This window comes from Anneissia japonica, unplaced genomic scaffold (assembly GCF_011630105.1).
Source record: "Anneissia japonica isolate Jap-2015-1 unplaced genomic scaffold, ASM1163010v1 scaffold315_len769609_cov171, whole genome shotgun sequence".
Taxonomy (NCBI): Eukaryota; Metazoa; Echinodermata; class Crinoidea; order Comatulida; family Comatulidae; genus Anneissia; species Anneissia japonica.
This window is the reverse complement of record NW_022758691.1, coordinates 482,903-501,504: the sequence shown is the minus strand read 5'-3', so window position 1 is coordinate 501,504 and position 18,602 is coordinate 482,903.

Sequence of the window (18,602 nt, the reverse complement as noted above, 5' to 3'; positions counted from 1 at the left end):
TCAAGGTGATAACAACAACAATATTAATAGTAATATTTATTTTAACAATACTCAATAGTAATAATTAATAATGATATTTAAATATCTATTTTGATAATACTAATTAGTGATAATAACGATATTGAAGGTGATAATAGCAATAATAACAGCAATAATAAATTAAATATAATGTTTATTTTTATGATAATAGTAATACTAATTAGTAATAATAATAATAATAATAATAATAATAATAATAATAATAATAATGATACTTATAATAATAGGCCTACTTAGTAATAATAGGATAATAATATTGATAATAAAGGTGACAACAACAACAACAACAACAACAACAAGAATAATAATAATAATAATAATAATTATAATAATAATAAAAATAATAATAATAATAATAACAATAATAATAATAATAATAATAATAATAATATTAATAATGATAATAATGATATAATAATTCACTTGCCGTTAATAATCCGACTACCGTATATACCTGTCTCTTATACACATCTAGATGTGTATAAGCATGAATTAAAATTCTTGTAGTGCTATAAATTGAACAGATTTTTTTTATATGATTTAATTGATTGTGGAAATAATAATGAACATTAATATAGTGACAATGATGGAAATAGCGATGATAAGCTATTATTATTGTTGAATATATTAATGCTGCTACCGCTATTACGAAGTGGGCATAGACCTCCCACAATTTATTGTTTTTAAGATATTAAGCCAAATGTATGATCATACCAATAGAAAAACATGGGTGGGGGAAATGTGCAGCTGGCGAATTGAAGGCCACACAAATTGGGTTTAAATACCCTATAATCTAAACAATAGCCCTAGTCACGGTATAAACAATCAGGAGGATTAGTTTGCTCAGATAGTTAATGTTACTGAGCGCAATATTGGTTTACCGCTAACGAGAAGAGCTTTATCCAAAGTTATTTATCATGAGAAAATATATATGCTTGTAATAAAGTGTCCGCATAAAGAGAGAAATGCCAAATAAATTCCACAAAGTTCATTATAAACACATAATAGGCCTATAGGCTTGTGGTTATACTATATAAATAACTATTATTATCATAGTGTACAGTTGTTTTTAATCTCTTTATGCAGATTTATAACAATGTTTATTTCTGCAATTTTCTCCTGGTGGTAAGACAGCTTATGGACGATTGTTTGAAATAAAATACCGTAAACTAATAATTAAATATGAAACTGGGAAAATGTTTCTACAGTAGGCCTACTAGTACAAATCTGTGTAAAAAAATCCACCAAAATAATATAAATATTCGAATTTCCCGAAGGTGGCAAAAGGCCGGGTGGCAATGGGCCTAGGGTGGCAAAAGGCCGGGTGGCAACGGGCCGGGTGGCAAAAGGCCAGGTGGCAATTTGCCGGGTGGCAAAAGGCCGAGTGGCTAAAGGCCGGGTGTCAACAGGCCTAGGGTGGCAAGAGACCGGGTGGCAACGGGCCGGGTGGCAAAAGACCGGGTGGCAAAAGGCCGGGTGGCAAAAGGCCGGGTGGCAAAAGGCCTGGTGGCAACGGGCCCCGGGTGGCAACGGGCCGGAACCCTCTATGCATACAACGTTATATAAAAAACGCTCATAGCAATGAACTCTTTACGATTTTATAACATTTTTTAAACGTTAAATTGCAAGGTTAATTATTAACGTCACACAAATTTGATCTTTAAACGTTATATATTAAGTTATAAAAATTCGTCAATATGGTTTTATAAAGGAACGTTTTTATAACATTAAATAAATACATTCTTAATACCAAACTATGTTAATTTAGTACAACATTTGTTAATAACGTTGCATAAACGTATTATTTGAACGTTAGTAGGCCTATATAAAGTTAATTATGGTTCTACAAATATACGTTTGTAGAACATTATATAAAGAAGTTCCTATTACCTGTGTGAGGTTATTATGACGTTTTTAAACGTTATAATGCAACCATTATTAATATTTGAACGTTATATGCATTAAATACGTAAATGTGGTTGTAAGAAAATACGTTCTTATAACGTTATATAAAAACATCACTAACATCAAACTATGATGCTAACGTTATTATAACAATAACGTTACATAAACGCAATAATTAAACGTTATACTTAAAGTTACGTAATAATGGTTCTACAAATATACGTTCATAGAACGTTATATAAAGACATTCATAGCAACTAACCGTTTTACGTTTTTATAACGTTTTAAACATTTAACCTTTATAACTAACGTTAGATAAATGTAATATTTGAACGTTATATATAGCCTAAGTTATATATGCGTAAATATGGTTCTACAAAATCTTTCATAACGCTATATAAAAAAATTCCTAACACCAAATTATTCCATTATTACAATGTATTTTTAACGTCAAAAGCTGACGAAAAGCAAGTCTCCCGCATAGCAAAATACATTAAATAACGAATTGGTATTAACGATACCGCATTCCATTGCCCTTAAATTAGATACCATGTCCCTGTAGAACAAGTTGAAAATGAACGGCCAAGAGAGATAATGCACTCCTCAAAACCTGATGCAACGGGTAGGTACATCAGGTTTTAAAATTTAAATTTAGGCCAAAATATACTAAAGCATGTTGTTATACTGTCATTCATCGTCGTGTCCTTCATCGTCGACTGACAACTGCTCGCTTTGACGTTCAGACGGATTTAACCTGAATCCGCAGAATCCGCGGAATCCACATTTTAGAAATGGCCAGATACACTTGCCTTGTACCTTTACGAATAGCAAAATTTCTACCAATTTTATTATTAACGTTTAACACAGACAGTGATCTTATTATACCACGAATGTAAAAATCAACACCACTCATTAGAGACATTAATGTTAAGTTTTTCAAGAAATGATGTCACAAGGAATTGCGTCAAAGGCACCCTCGGCATCTAGGGAGCAAGTAAATACAAGAGACCTTTGCTTACTATAATATATATCGTCATTTACAGTCGTGGCTTCGCCATTGCTGTAGTCTACCGTTAATGAATCCAAATTGTGGCAGTCAAAGTCAAACTCAACATTAGCACTCGATTCCAAAAAAACAAAACAATTTCAACATACTTAGAACGTTTGAGACGATAATAGGACGGTAACTATTTGGTAGAGAAGGGTCCACATTTGATTTTTTTTTAAAGAATCGTTACAATTAAATTATCGTAGAAATTTAGGCAGAAATTAAAAATTTCGAAAGCATAGGCCTATCGTGGAGATTAGTTTTATGTCTCAAGTGGCTGACAGTTGGCGTTCATTGTTTTGATATACTTAATTACCAAATCTCTGATAAAAATGGAAAGTCGTAGAGTTTATTAGATAGCATTTTACATTGTTTGATACAACGGCGGATGCGTATTTGATCTTATCACTTTTACATTTGTTAACATTAAATTCGGATTCACAGTACTTTGTAAGTTCATCGATTGAAATAAAATCAAGGTTGTAACTGGCATTTAGCGTCTTTCTTTTACAAATATTAACTGCTTTCCAGAATTAATAAAAATAATACTAGGGTTATTTTGACAGTAAAGTCCGTTCAATGGTTTGTATTTTCTGGATGCAACAACATTAACTGCAAGTCTACACGTAAGACGCTATACTTTGGGCCAACTTGTAGCATTGGAATACTTGACACAGTGGTGGCGCCAGAGGGGGGGGGGGAGCTAAGGGTTATAGCCCCCTCGTCGGGGAAGCTTGCTCCTCCGTCGGGTAAGACGAATAAATTCCATCGGGGAATTAAAAAAAAAAATTATTTGTGTACCGTTTGTGTTAACTTTTCATCACAATAATAACAAAAACAACAACAACAACAAGAATAATAATAATAATAATAATAATTATAATAATAATAAAAATAATAATAATAATAATAACAATAATAATAATAATAATAATAATAATAATATTAATAATGATAATAATGATATAATAATTCACTTGCCGTTAATAATCCGACTACCGTATATACTTTTCACATTGAATTAAGCCCATGAAACAACATATATTCTTCTTCACAATAAATTAATTACGTTCAAACTATTGGAACGTAAGTCAGCAGAACAATGTCAAGTGTCAAAACAGCGTTTTGACACTATTTTTTTTTAAATTTCAGTGCATATTAATGTTATGTATTTAAACAAAAAAAAATACAAATGCCTCTTCCCCAGTTTGAAAAATTCTGGATCCGCTCCTGTTCAGTGGGACTAATTAAAAATGGTTTACGTTCTACTATGACAAATGCTCGTTTGGATATCCTCATGATGCTTGAAATACAACTTGATCGGGAAGCAACCTCGTGGTTTACAGATTTCAGGAAAAATTTCCAAAATTGATAACTTCACTTTGAATTAAAAGCTTTTACTGTGACGTTCCCGGTGGCATTGTGTTTTCCTAATTCATCGTAGTATAATATTGTCACAAATTGGTGGCATTACAATTTACAGTAAAACATTATTCTTATTCGTAATTTTGTTTAATTCACAATCATATGGATTATGAAAAACCTGGATTTCGCAATGATGGGAGGATATTATTTTAATATAATACGGTGGTTTTTTTAAAAATAATATAAAATGTAAAACGGATTTGAAAATAAGTTAGTTGGTTACATTGCATACTCTTTGTTTCTCGTTGAAAACATACATAAGGTCATTACGGTAGCTTGATGCCTATCCACATATCAAGCGCCCTGAGCATTTTACATTAGATGGATATGTGCGCTATATAAAACTACACTATTATTATTAATATTATTATTAAATAACTAATAAAAATTACCAAAATTTGTCAAATATCCGTAGCTTCCAGAGGGCTTCGCCCAATGGGCCCCCCAGTGGCCCTACGCGTCTTCCCCAGGCAAGTGAGGCTCGCTTCGCTCGCCTAGCCCCTCACCACCCCCATCTGTCGGGCCTTTTGCCCACCTGTCGGGCAGATCATGGCACCATCACTGACTTGACCCGACTTATCCCTGTTGGACTGACTCCAGATGTTATACCAAAACCTCTGACGATTCCTTGCAACACTGCAAATATTATTCCACCAGTGAACTTTTTGACGATTATTTTTTGAACTATTATTCGGATGTAGCAGAATCATTAATTAAACCAATCAGATCGTTGCAAAATTTATCTGTCGTTTTCTGGGCATAAGATATATTTTAACAGTGTCAACTAGGTACATCAGCAAGAGGAGATTTTAAGAAAGACTGATATCCATTTGCATTAAAATATTCGTTAATACCAAAAAAATTAATTAACCCGGAACCAGTGTTCGAAGAGGAATACAATATCACATTTATTACAATATTCACTAAGGCAGTCCAAAACAATTAAAAGACAAAATGTTATTTGTTTTAATATCCAATTCACAATCAAACAAAACAAAGTATTAATATTAAAATAGTGTTTAAATAGTGTCTAAAATGGTTGGAAACGATGACTATTAGTGGTAACTCTGGGTAGAAGGAATAAAGTCTCTGATACGCATTCTTTCAAGCCAAAATGTCTGATTTTGGTAATTTTTTCAAAGATATAATAATATTATTATGGAAATTATCCATGACGTCCTTTACTCTTAAATCTCTCAGATTTTCTTGAATGTTTTTCTCCGTTGTGTTTTCATGCAAACCTCCCACACATGGTGAAGTTGGGTGGTCTTTCGTAACCACGGATAGGCCTAGAGTGTTTTTGGATACGACGTCTCTGGCTGTTGAATATGAAATCTGACCATCAGCGTCTTATGTTTCGGCGGCCGGACGTTCGTTCCTCATCAGTAAATGTTTCATCACCATGCGAACTGCCTAGCTTTTTCTTTGGGCCATTAGTATTATGAAGGTCCAGGGAAGTGCTGCGTTAACTGTGGGTGAGGATATCGCCCCTAGTAGGATTATAACGTTATAACGTTTTAAAATAGTTTATTAATAACATTCCATAAATGTAATATTTGAACATAATATTTTACGTTATAAATACGTCATTATGTTCTACAAATATACGTTATTATAACATAATAATGTTAGCTGGATAGGACATAATCGTTGTTATACTAGAACTACTGTATAGAAATACTATATAAGAAAGTATAATACAAACTCCAAGTATTGAAATGCACGCCATCGTTTTGGGATTCAATACGGTAGTTCGACATTAATTATGTCATAACCAGTAATGAAAAATTATCTATATTTGCAAGCTTATACGCACAAGTACCAAAAGTGTTTGACTAATTAAAACATTACCTCAGGTAGGTGACATAACAGTGATTTAAACTAAAGATCAAAGCATTCTTACTCTACTGATCAAAGCTACCTACAGAAACAAAGAAAGCTAGCCTATAAAGCTCTGAGCCCATTGTTAAGCAATGGGTGTAGTCTACGTATAGCGAACGCTTCTTTAAACAATAGTATAGACCAATTTCGGGATCTGTCAATAATGTTAATAATAGAAAATATTAAACTTAATTATTACTTACATTACAGACCACATCATCATTTTCAAGTATACTTGTTAAGTCTAAAACATATTGGAATGCCTCAAAGTTGTTTACATAATCAAATATAACACTATCAGATCGTGAAGAATGTTCTTTAAGTCTAGTTAGTAAGCATCTATCTGTCTTACCAATTTAATCACTATTACAACCTGGACATTTAAAATGATAGACAACAAAACTTCTATACTCCTTAGGGGTTTGATCTTTAGTAGATATAAAACGAGAATCATTTTTATACTGCCATAAAGTTATGAATTTTACCTTTTTCTTCAATTTATTTAAACATCTACGTAAAATGAATTCACTTGGTATTCCTAGATAAGGCAACCTAACCCAAATCTTAATCAAGCTATCATCAGTAGGCCTAGGTATACATTAAGGTTCATTTAATTTCTTAAGTAGGCCTACATTGTTAACAACTTTCAGAGGGTACCCATTCCAAGACATAAACTTTCTAATGTTACAAAGCTCTGCTTGAAGTTTATTAGGAGTACACAATTTGTGGGCTCTAGAAACTAAACTACGAATCCATGAGATCTTATGATTTCATGGAGCAGAAGCTATTATAATTGACATAATTGACCTGTATGTGTATTTTACGATATATACTAATGCTTCTTACACTGTTGTCAAATTGTAAATCTAGAAAATGTACTATGTCACTGTTGTCAAATGATTTGAATGTAAAATTTATCTGTCTATGAAAAGCATTAAAGTGATGTAGAATTTGAAGGAAATCTTTAGGCTTAGCTAGTACTAGTGTGTCGTCAATAAAACTTTATAGTACCTCATTCAATAAGTTTAGGAACGATAGACTCTTCTAGTTCAGTCATTAAAATATTAGCTAAAACTGGGCCAAGAGGCAAACCTTGAGACACCATCAGAAATTCATTGTTACATGTAAATACAGTTTACTTGACCTGGATTTTCTCGTTAAATATCGCGATAGCAAGGCATATCCGAAGTTGTTAGATGGCAGAACCTGAAGTCGGCACGGAATAAACTAAAGGACGAAATAAAGGATAAGCACTCCCAACTTAAGGTAAGAAAGAACAGTGTTTCAGTTTCTGACGACGCTCTCGTCGAGTCGACTACATGGTTACGTGCCTTAGTATTTAAGCATCATGTTAGGACTACTGTGATAAGGAAATTGGTAAGGTTTCTTCTCGCCAATCAATGCAAAAAATAATGTCAACCCGGAAAAATTGCAATAGTAGTGAAAATAATTGTTTTCAACTCAGAATTTAATGAGAAATAACATATCAAAAATCTAGAAAAATATAAGTAGTCGAAGGAGTCAAATTTGACCAAAAATGGCAAATTTTACACGTTTTTACCCAAAAATTGTATTTTAAAGATAGTCCGTCAATGGAAGATTCAATTTGAATATATTTGGTGTCATAAGAAAGCTACTGAAAATATCTATCGAATGATGTATATGATAACATATTATAATGATTTTGTGACAAAAAAAATTGTTATCACTTTTTTTCGCTAAATTTAATAATACATGAAATGGTAAATAAATACGAAAAATACTAAGCTTAACAACCTTTTTGTCTGGTACTTTCTCAAAAACTAACCACTTACAAAATAAAACACCTATAAAAATGTAATTCTGTACTGAATAGGACTATTCTAATACACTATTTAGATAGGATTTTCTTTTTCCATCTTCATTTCAGTGGTCGAAAAAATTTTTCATTTTTTTTTCAATCACACAGTGATGTAGAATAGTCTTTTAAGAATATTTTCCAGGAGAAATTAATGTGATACGACCCTCCGTTATGGAGTTATGAATTTTTAAATAACATGATGTCAAGAATTTAGCCTCAAAGCTTATCTTATTTTTTTGGTCACGCACCACTGACTTAGGTCGTTTGTCATCACTTCAAGATTTCTACTGATTCGTGGAAAAGGCGTATTTTGTATAGGTAAGTAGTAAGTATATGAATAATTTTAATGCACTAGTTAGTTGATAACGTGCGACAATGCAGTCACAACATTACAGACTTGTATCAAAGAGGTCAACACATGGTTTGAAAACAATATGTCTGTTTAAATGTTGATAAGACACAGGTCTTATACATCCATTCTAAACGTAGAAGCATCATTCCGAATATTGACAGAATTACAGTTGGTGATTTGACGTTACTCTATCTAATGCAGTAAAGAATCTTGGGATTTTATTTGATTCCAATATGGACATGGAGAAGCATGTTAACAGCATTTGTAAATCTATAGCATTTCGGGGACGAAATATCCGGCGCATTCGCCACCTTTTACCGAACAAACACTAATTAAGAGTGTCCATGCATTCATCACTTTTAGGTTGGACTATTGCAACAGCATTCTATATGGCCTTCCTGATAAATTAATCTCAAAATTGCAGCGTGCTCAAAATATGTCTGCTAGACTTATTTCAGGTCCATGTTTTCATCATATTACTCCCATTCTGAACCGACTTCACTGGCTTCCAGTCAAACAAAGGATAGTTTTTAAGATAAATCTCATTACATACAAAGCTCTTCATGGTCTTTCACCTGTGTACATAAGCGACATGCTAAATCTTCGCTCGATGTCATGTATACGGTCATTGCGATCGTCAACTAGTTATGTACTTACCAGAGGCTCTTCTAGTCTGAAATCCTATGGTGATAGAACCTTTAGTGTTTCTGCACCTAACCTTTGGAACCAGTTATCAACTGGCATAAGAGAAGCTACAAGTTTGAGTAAGTATTCAAGTCAAAGCTCAAGAAATTCCTGTTTTCTTGATTTGCTGATCGCTGACCTAAACGTCAAAGAATTTCTGGGAATAGTTTAACCAATTATTTCAGTTAGTTTATTTTAGCGTATGTAAGTGTAGTATAAGATTAAAGTGTCCTGGGTACGACGTTATAAACTGCATCCGGTCGAGTCGTCGGCGACTAATTCCGGCAACCCCATCTGGTGGTCTTTAGCGGCCGCCGATGGGAGGGTATATGGACACCCAGCAGCATGAAAAAAAAAACCAGCTGAACAAAGGGCGGATGAACTCCTCGGAGCCAACGGCCAACCATGCCTTAGTTTAAGGAGTAGGTTTTTTAGTTTTATCAAATAACATAAACTTTTTAAAAAATGTCAAACTCAAAGAGCTCAATCACCAAGCGCATAGAGTTTATTTTTTCGCATGATGCGCTATACAAATCAAACTATTATTATTATTTTATTAACTTCATTCTAATTTGTTTTGGGTCTTTTTCTGCATTTTTGTGTAAGCGGTTAGACATAGCCTAGGCCCGGGTGTAGGCTAGCCAAATAACATAAACTTTTTAAAAAATGTCAAACTCAAAGAGCTCAATCACCAAGCGCATAGAGGCTTTTTCGCATGATGCGCTATACAAATCAAACTATTATTATTATTTTATTAACTTCATTCTAATTTGTTTTGGGTCTTTTTCTGCATTTTTTGTAAGCGGTTAGACATAGCCTAGGCCCGGGTGTAGGCTAGCCTAGGTGATGTTCATTGTAATACTACAAAACAAAATCACATTCATTTATAATCAAATTTGTGAATATACTTGCCATATATCTTAACTAGCAGGTGATTTTACTGTCTTTCAATATAATATATGGGTTAATGGTCAATAAAGGTACTTCCGGTCAATTCCGGTCATCAGACCACATTTCCCATTAGACCAAATAGAAACATACCCATTCTGAACAAATTGGCACCGAAAGCAACTTTCTAGGACTAGTAGTTGACATGATATGATAACTGTATTGTCATGACCTTTGTCTTTAATATGGGTTAATAGTCAATGAGGGCACTTCCGGTCATTTTCCGACCACATTTGCTATAAGACCAAATAGGAACATCCCCATTCTGAACAATTTGAAACCAAAAGCAACTCTCTAGGACTAGTAGTTAACAAGATATAATAACTACATTGTCATGACCTTTCACCTAGATATTATTTTTTTTAAATGGCAAATTTAGAAGGATTCCCCCAAATATTTTTCTTTTCTAGATTTGTTATATGTTGTTTAGGATGCACATAAAGTGTAATAGCCTTAAAATTTAACTATTGCAATTAATTCTTGGCCATTCGGTAGACTGGACTAAATGGTGTTGCAATCATGAAGAAAACTGATTTTATATGACATCTATGACGAGCTTGTTCTCTGATTCAACTAAGTTTAAGAAACTATGTAACTGTTCATTAACCACGAAGCTAACTCCTTACAAGCCTACCTTCGGATACTGTTTAATAGAAATGAGCTAACTGAAGCTGAGTACAAATAAATTCGTCCAGTATCAACCATGCCTAATAGAGCCCATGCACTAGATAAATTACACAAAAATTTTGATAATGTTCCGCAACTAAGACCTATTATTGACACGATCGGTACTTGTTATTTGTCAGTCGCTATGTCCTTATCTAACTTATAGGCCCTCTAACGGTTAATGATTTTGTCCTTAAAGATTCTTTTGATGGGGGTAGTTGCTAAATACAACGGGTTCAGCCGAGGGTGCGGTGGCTTCGTATGTTGACGTCATGCATAACTTCAGCTATGTTTTGTATTAATTTCCTCGACAAAATGTGTGGCCTGTCTGTAGTCAAACAGCATAGCAAAATACAGTCCGTACCAACTAATTCGTTGCATGGTACAACCAATATAAGAAAAACATAAGTTGTCCCTGTGTGTTTTTCTTTCCAAAAATTAGGATCCCTGGAATATTATAAATTCATGGGGCCTACACAGAGTGAAATAATACATAGGAGGCCTATAATATAGTTAGTCTTATTCTAGCGGTAGGGATTAGGCTTAATCACTGAAAGATAGATAAAAAAAATCGCTAATCAATATCAATATACTCAAGGTAATTCAACAAAAGTACGCACATCTCCGCTCTCGAACATAGCGCGTGCGTACAGTCCTTTGATCTTTACTGTGGCATCGACAATCCGATACTAGTTGCGAGTACAGCCGTCAATTATTAGTCTATGCGTGCCATTCGTTTTATGGTGTTAGTTTTTATTTTATTAATCTTGGGTACTTCGCAATGTCTGTTACATTTGATTTTTTTTTTACCGCGAGCTTGTTAAATGCTTCTATAAACTGCAATTTGATTTGTGAAAATTGACCAAGACAATGAAAAGTTGTAGCAATTCAAAATTTACGAATTTTATGAAATTTCATGTTCTTATGTAACATTAATCTGTCATTTTGGACAATGTTGGCATAAGGTGCCGAGGACGAACATTTGAGTATATACGGAACATTTATTAATTTTTTCTGCGAAGTGAGTCTCATGAACGACAATTCACCACAATTTTGGTAAAATTAATGTTGAAATGAAGAATATATTTCAGTCTAATGTTAGTGCAAAATATCATTAGGCCTTTGTAATCACCGCACGACGCGCGACTAACATGGCAACTAACACGCGCGTGGGTAAATCATCACGTACGCTGACGGTTTTTGGTTTGGTTGCTATGGTTTTTGAGACGTTCAGCGTGTAGGGACGCACGTGCGCCTAGAATGTCGATGCCAGAGTTATAACCTTTGATGTCCCGAGATGTGCGTCCTTTTGTTGAATTACCTTGATATACTCAACACGATTATTATTATAAAACAAAAAAAAAGCTATTCTTCTTTTTCCTCCTCCTCTTCTTCTTCTACTACTTCTTCTTGACTCTTGAATAATAGTACTATTTTACTACATGGCTAAAAAAAGCACAAATACTGTCATTAATTAGTAGACCCGAAAATCGACTAAGTAAGACTTTCAAACCAAAATTTATTTTTTCCGGTGGGGGGGGGGGGAGAGCCCCGTGTAATACTTTCGACGGATATTGAGAAGACCTCAGACCCCGGGCAAATCCTGGCGCCACGTACCCCTGTACTAATTAGTCTATGAATTTTCCAATCTTAATCCTATGAACTAATTATCTTACAAGAGGAAATGGGCCTAATAAATTAAAATTAAAACTTCGACAACATGACTGCTGAAGTTAAGATTGTTTTTTTTTTTAGTGTTCACTGCTTTGAAACAATACTGCCGGCTATATTCCAGAAAAAGGGAACCGAATTAATATAGGCCAACGTAATTTAAGTAAATACATTAACTTTCCAATGTCGTCTATATTTGTATTGTATAAATGTTATGTAGGCTATTATGCGCCTATTCAGTGCAGATTCTTCAGTGCCTAGGCGAGGGTCTTACAACAGATTCTGCAAAAGCATAGATAGGCCTAACTTCACGTAAATGATGTACAGGCCTAGACGGACTGCTGCTGGACGCACAATCTAGGACTAGGCCCCAGACTACTGAAAAGACCTCCTGGTCCGACCTAGCCCAGGCTTAGTTAGAGGGAGCCTAGACCTACGAACGTCCATACTACTTAGGCCAATCGTCTGAAAAGGGACTCGATTGTCCCTCACCCGCTTGTAGCAGCAGCACAAGAGAAAACTAAGCTAAGCCTCAGCCTGCTCGCCTTGATAATTTCACATTGGTCACACAGTGTAGTGTGATCTTATTTGGTGGACGGCATAATTATACATGACGTCACCATATACAAGCCACTCCCCTCGGCTGAACCCGTTGTATTTAGCAACTACCCCATCAAAAGAATCTTTAAGGACAAAATCATTAACCGTTAGACCGCATTAAAGGTATACTATATATACCTAACAATTAACATAATTTAGGTTACCGATTTTTATTTGTATTTTGATGTTGAATCATTGTTAACAAATGTTCCCCTTACTTTGGTAATATAATTCTTGATAGTGTTTACAATAAGAAACTGATATCTACTAGTCTTAAGAAAAATTCGTTAAAGGAAACTATTTAGAAATTGCTGTACTAAAACTGTATTTACATGTAATAATGAATTTTATAAGCAAACTGATGGGTTCGCCTCTTGGCTCAGTTTTAGCTAATAGTTTAATGACTGAACTAGAAGAGTCTATCGTTCCTAAACTTATTAAATCAGGTACTAAGTTTTATGCTCATTTTGTTGACGACACACTAGTACTAACTAAGCATAATGATTTCTCTCAAATCCTACATCACTTTAATGGTTTTCATAGACAGATAAATGTCACATTCGAATCATTTGAAAACAGTGACATAGTACATTTTCTGGACTTACAATTTGACAATAATTTAGGAAGCATGAGTATATATGGTAAAAATACACATACACAAGTCAATATGTTCATTATGTTAGCTTTTCTCCATGGAATCATAAGATCCTCTGAATTTGTAGATTAGTTTCTAGAGCCCATAGATTATGTACTCCTGATAAACTCCAAGCGCAGCTTTGTAACATCAGAAATGTTATGTCTTGAAATGGGTACCCTCTAAAAGTTAACAATGTAGAGATTAAATGGACCTAAATATATACATAGGCCTACTGATGATAGCTTGATTAAGGTTTGGATTAGATTGTCTTATCTATGAATACCAGGTGAATTCATTTTACGTAGATGTTTAAATAAAGTAAAGAAACAGTTAAAAAGGTAAAATTCATAACTTTATGGCAGTATAAAAATGTTTCTCATTTTATATCAACTAAAGATCAAACCCCTAAGGAGTACCGTAAGTTCTGTTGTCTATCATTTTAAATGTCTAAGTTGTAATAATGATTATATTGGTAAGACAGATAGATGCTTAATAACTAGACTTAAAGAACACGATCGTGTTATATTTGATCATGTAAACAACTGTGAGGCATTCCAATATGTTTTAGGCTTACCAGGTATACTTGAAAAAGACGATGTGGTCTGTAATGTAAGTAATAATTTAGGTTTAATATTCTCTAGTAGTAACATTTTGACAGTTCCCGAAACTGGTCTATGCTATTGTTTAAAGAAGCGTTTGCTATACGTAGACTACACCCATTGCTTAACAATGGGCTTAGAGCTTCAAAGTTCAACAGGGGTGGTGCCAGGATTTGCCCGAGGGGGTGGGGGCGACAGGGGGAACTCCCCCCCAGCCCTCTGCTAGCGCCACCCCTGAAGTTCAAAGGAGCTTTCTTTGTTTTTAATCAGTAGAGTAAGAATGCGTTGATCTTTAGTTTAAATCACTGTTATGTCACCTACTGGAGGTAATGTTTCGATTGGTTAAACACTTTTTGTACTTCTGCATATAAGATTGCAAATATAGATAATTTTTCATTCCTGATGATGACATAATTACAACTACTTTTACTAGTATATGATGTGTGTTAAGTTATGATGTGTGCCCTTTTCATTTTCTTTTAATTTCTTAGCCTCTTTGTACACCTGATTGTAGACGTTCATCTGGACGCAGGGTTCCCGGAATGCCGCCCTCAGCGGCGTGTGCAAAGCACAACTCAGAGTAAATTGTGGAACGTGAAATTTGGATATGGTTTTGTAGTCAGATTTGCGAGAAAAACTTCAGCTACCGGTATTTCTCGACTGAGACGTCAGTGGGAGCTATAATTTGTATATGGCAAGGAAATGGCGCTACCCTTGTAGTTATTAATATGTTGGTTATAATAGAAAATTTATATTTTTTGGTGACGTCACACTCACAATATAGTTAGCATGCATACGTTATAAGGTTACGTCACCTTTTCCTGGTAAGGCAAACTTTCCCGGCGTGCTTTTTTCATGGATAAACGCCACTGCTTTGCACATGGATGCTTTGCCTAGCTAGAACTACAAGAGCCGCAATGTTAGAATTGTAAAATGCTTAAACAAGGTAGGCCTACGTCTGCAACTGAATTATTCTTAGTTAATTTTTTCTTCATATTTTAATTTATTTCTTTCGAAAGTGTACTTTCTATCACATATAATTGCACTGTCTACTTAGGCCTAGTCTTAGTATGCCTCATCCTCCCCCGCACATCAGTAGACTAGCCACCCCCACCCCAGCCCGCTACAGTACAGACGTATGCTAGGCAACAGAAAATTGCACCTTCATTCCTAGGTGTTCATGTAACATTTGCATGTTGTTAGCTAACCAGCTGCGTGTATTCCTTTGTGAAAATGAGCACCGCGGCGTACTCATTTTCACAAAGCATTTGCATCCCCTCTTGGAACGAGGGAACTTCCAAATAATTGTCTCCATATCTTCGCTAATTAATCACCGTAATTTAGCTTACACCTATGCATGGAGGGAGCACTTAAAATGTACAATAATCATTTCACTACCCGACAAACCCCGAAATTTATTCATGCATTACATAAATAGTTTCATCTTGCTGTACTCCATAGTAACAACTAACTGACTGTAGACCATTTCCGGTCACACATTACTTTCCATAGCGCAGCACCCCCTAGTTCCGTCACCTCTGGTTTGTAGTGATGATAAGATAGAATATTTTCTCTTTTTCCAAACCAAAAAATTGAAAACTTGAATGATAAAAATTACCTTGACACGAGCTTCTGAAGAAGCTGCTCGTGTAAAGAACAGCGAAACTGTCGAGGTAATTTTTACCATTAAATATTTCATTTTTTTGGTTTAGAAAAAATAAAATATTCTATCTTATCTCTTTGTACACAGTTTTTACCTTTTTAAATAATTGATTTTAATAATTTGCAATAAGAATGTCTTATCTTTTGGTATATTTTCTGAATGGCTACTTCAACTTAATTCTTTCCTCCGACGGTAATATTTTATCCTATGCCTCTTTGTTTACGCTATTTGAATACTCACATTCATTTTTTATAGCTTGTGTAGCCTGGTCATTTCGGTGTGAAACATAACAACTGATTTATAATATAATTCAAATTGAATTTTTTGTAAATAAAATAATTAAATAAAACATTTTGATGTAAAATTTTACTTAATCTTAGTGTGCATTTTCCAATAACTTCTATTTTCTCAATGATTTTGGTTTTTTTCCTTAATTTTTATCTAATTGACGTCTTTTCAATGTGTTTTTAATTAATAGTTCAGTGTTGTTTACTTGTTTATCCAATAATGTTTTAATTTACTGCAATAAAGTTGCATTTTGAATTTGTATTTAATGTTTTATTGTTATATTATGTGTGTATACATACTTGTCGCATCAAGACAATTATCTCGATACTTTAACTGTGCAGTTATTAAGCTATCGATTTACATGCATACATACCCTCCGGGACGAGGAGTACCGGTAGAGAACATAAAGAGACACGAAAGAAGAAACACTGCATGAAACGTGACGGCGAGTCCCATCTTCTTACATGAACATACACCTACAAATATAATTTCAAAACTAACTTATGTTTGTATTTAGGAACCACGTCAACGCCACCGAGGTTGGCGCTGTGGTTTGAACATTTGTACTTCTGGATGCCCGGAAATGAAACTTAAATGATCTTTTTTTTTTGCTTTTATTTGACAACTTGAGTCAACAAAAAAGGATTGAAGCATTACTTTGATTGGTGTGGTGTCATCATCGATATTACCCTAAAACCCATGTATTCACACTTAAGCTGGTGGCCAGTTCAATTCAGTAACGGACCTATGAATTCGAAATAGAGGGGCCAGGGGTGGACTTTTTCAGCTAGTGGGTGTATACCACCATTTTCCACAATTCCCCCATTGTTAAAATTTTTAAAAATCTGTATCTAATTAGCTGTTTGTCAAATTCGATTTTTGTGCCTTATAAAATCAGTTGTAAACATATCATTTTTTTAAACAATAGTAACAATAATAACACTAATAATAATATTAATAATAATAATAATAATAATAATAATAATAATACTGTGAGATTATCGATCGATCTTATTATATCGATTATTCTTGATTTCCTTACCATGCAAATCCACTTTGTTAAATTATCTCTAACCGTTAAATCACCGGTCACATTATCTAATACAGGTGCCCCCCAAAAAAATTGTTTTGCATCCTCATCAGTTTATATACCTTTGATTTTCGTTCAAGTAACATAATGTGTCCACTCATTAAGTACACAGATGATTCAGCAATGCTTGGGGTACTCAATAGTAAAAATGATATTTCTATCTACCTAAACGAAATTAATGCCTTTGTAAACTTTTGCAAAATTAATCATCTTGAACTGAATAATAATAAGACAAAAGAGATTATTGTAGATTTGGAAAAACAAATTTAATCATGACGTTCAAAAACGCGTTCTTTTAATGTGGACAATAGAATAATTACTATTTTTTATACTTCTGTTATCTGTAGTGTATGGAACTATGGTATCTGAGGTTGGGTTTGAAATGCTAATAAAACTGATACCAACAAAATTGATTGAGTTGCTAGGGAGACGATGGTAGGTGGGCGCCAGAATTAATTATAATATATCCAGATTGTTCCATTATATTCTGTACGGAAGCACCTAAGACATGATATGTATATTATGTCGACTTGACAACATAAATTATCTTCACAAGTCGAATGGCACTTAGGTGCTTCCGTAATTCTGGAAGATCATAACCACCCCATCTATTATGATAAATTAAAATGCTATCACATCAAACGCAGCGGCCGTTTCCGTACACCGACTTGTCGCATTAACCGCTATCTTCTCCCTTTCCTGCCACAGTCTATTTAATTTTTTAATAACAATTTTAAAAGTAACTAATTTCTTGTTTCTTAAACTGTATTGTACATCTCTATATTTCAACCAATTTTAATAGTATTAATAATGTATTACTACGTATTATTTACATTTAAGCGGTATCCTTTTTTTAATAAATCTTATAAACTTAACTACTTTTATTGTCTTTCAAAAATACTGTACATCTTTATATTTTAACCAATTTTGATAGTTTTAACAATGTACGAACAACAAATTTCCGTAAAAGGATGTATTATTTATATTCAACTGTATCCTTTTTTAATAACTGTTTTAAACGTAACTATTTTTTTTTGTCGTTCAAACTGTACTGTACATCTTTATATTTTAACCAATTTTGATAGTTTAACAATGTACGAGCAACGACTTTCCGTAAAAAGGATGCAATAAAGTGAGTCTTACGCCCGTATTCTTAAAACAAACTTTAGTCGAACTTCGAACTAGAACTTCATTTAGTGCTAGTTGCATCTTTAACTTCAATTTGTATTCACAAACAATGTAGTCGAAGTTTTAACTACGACTAAA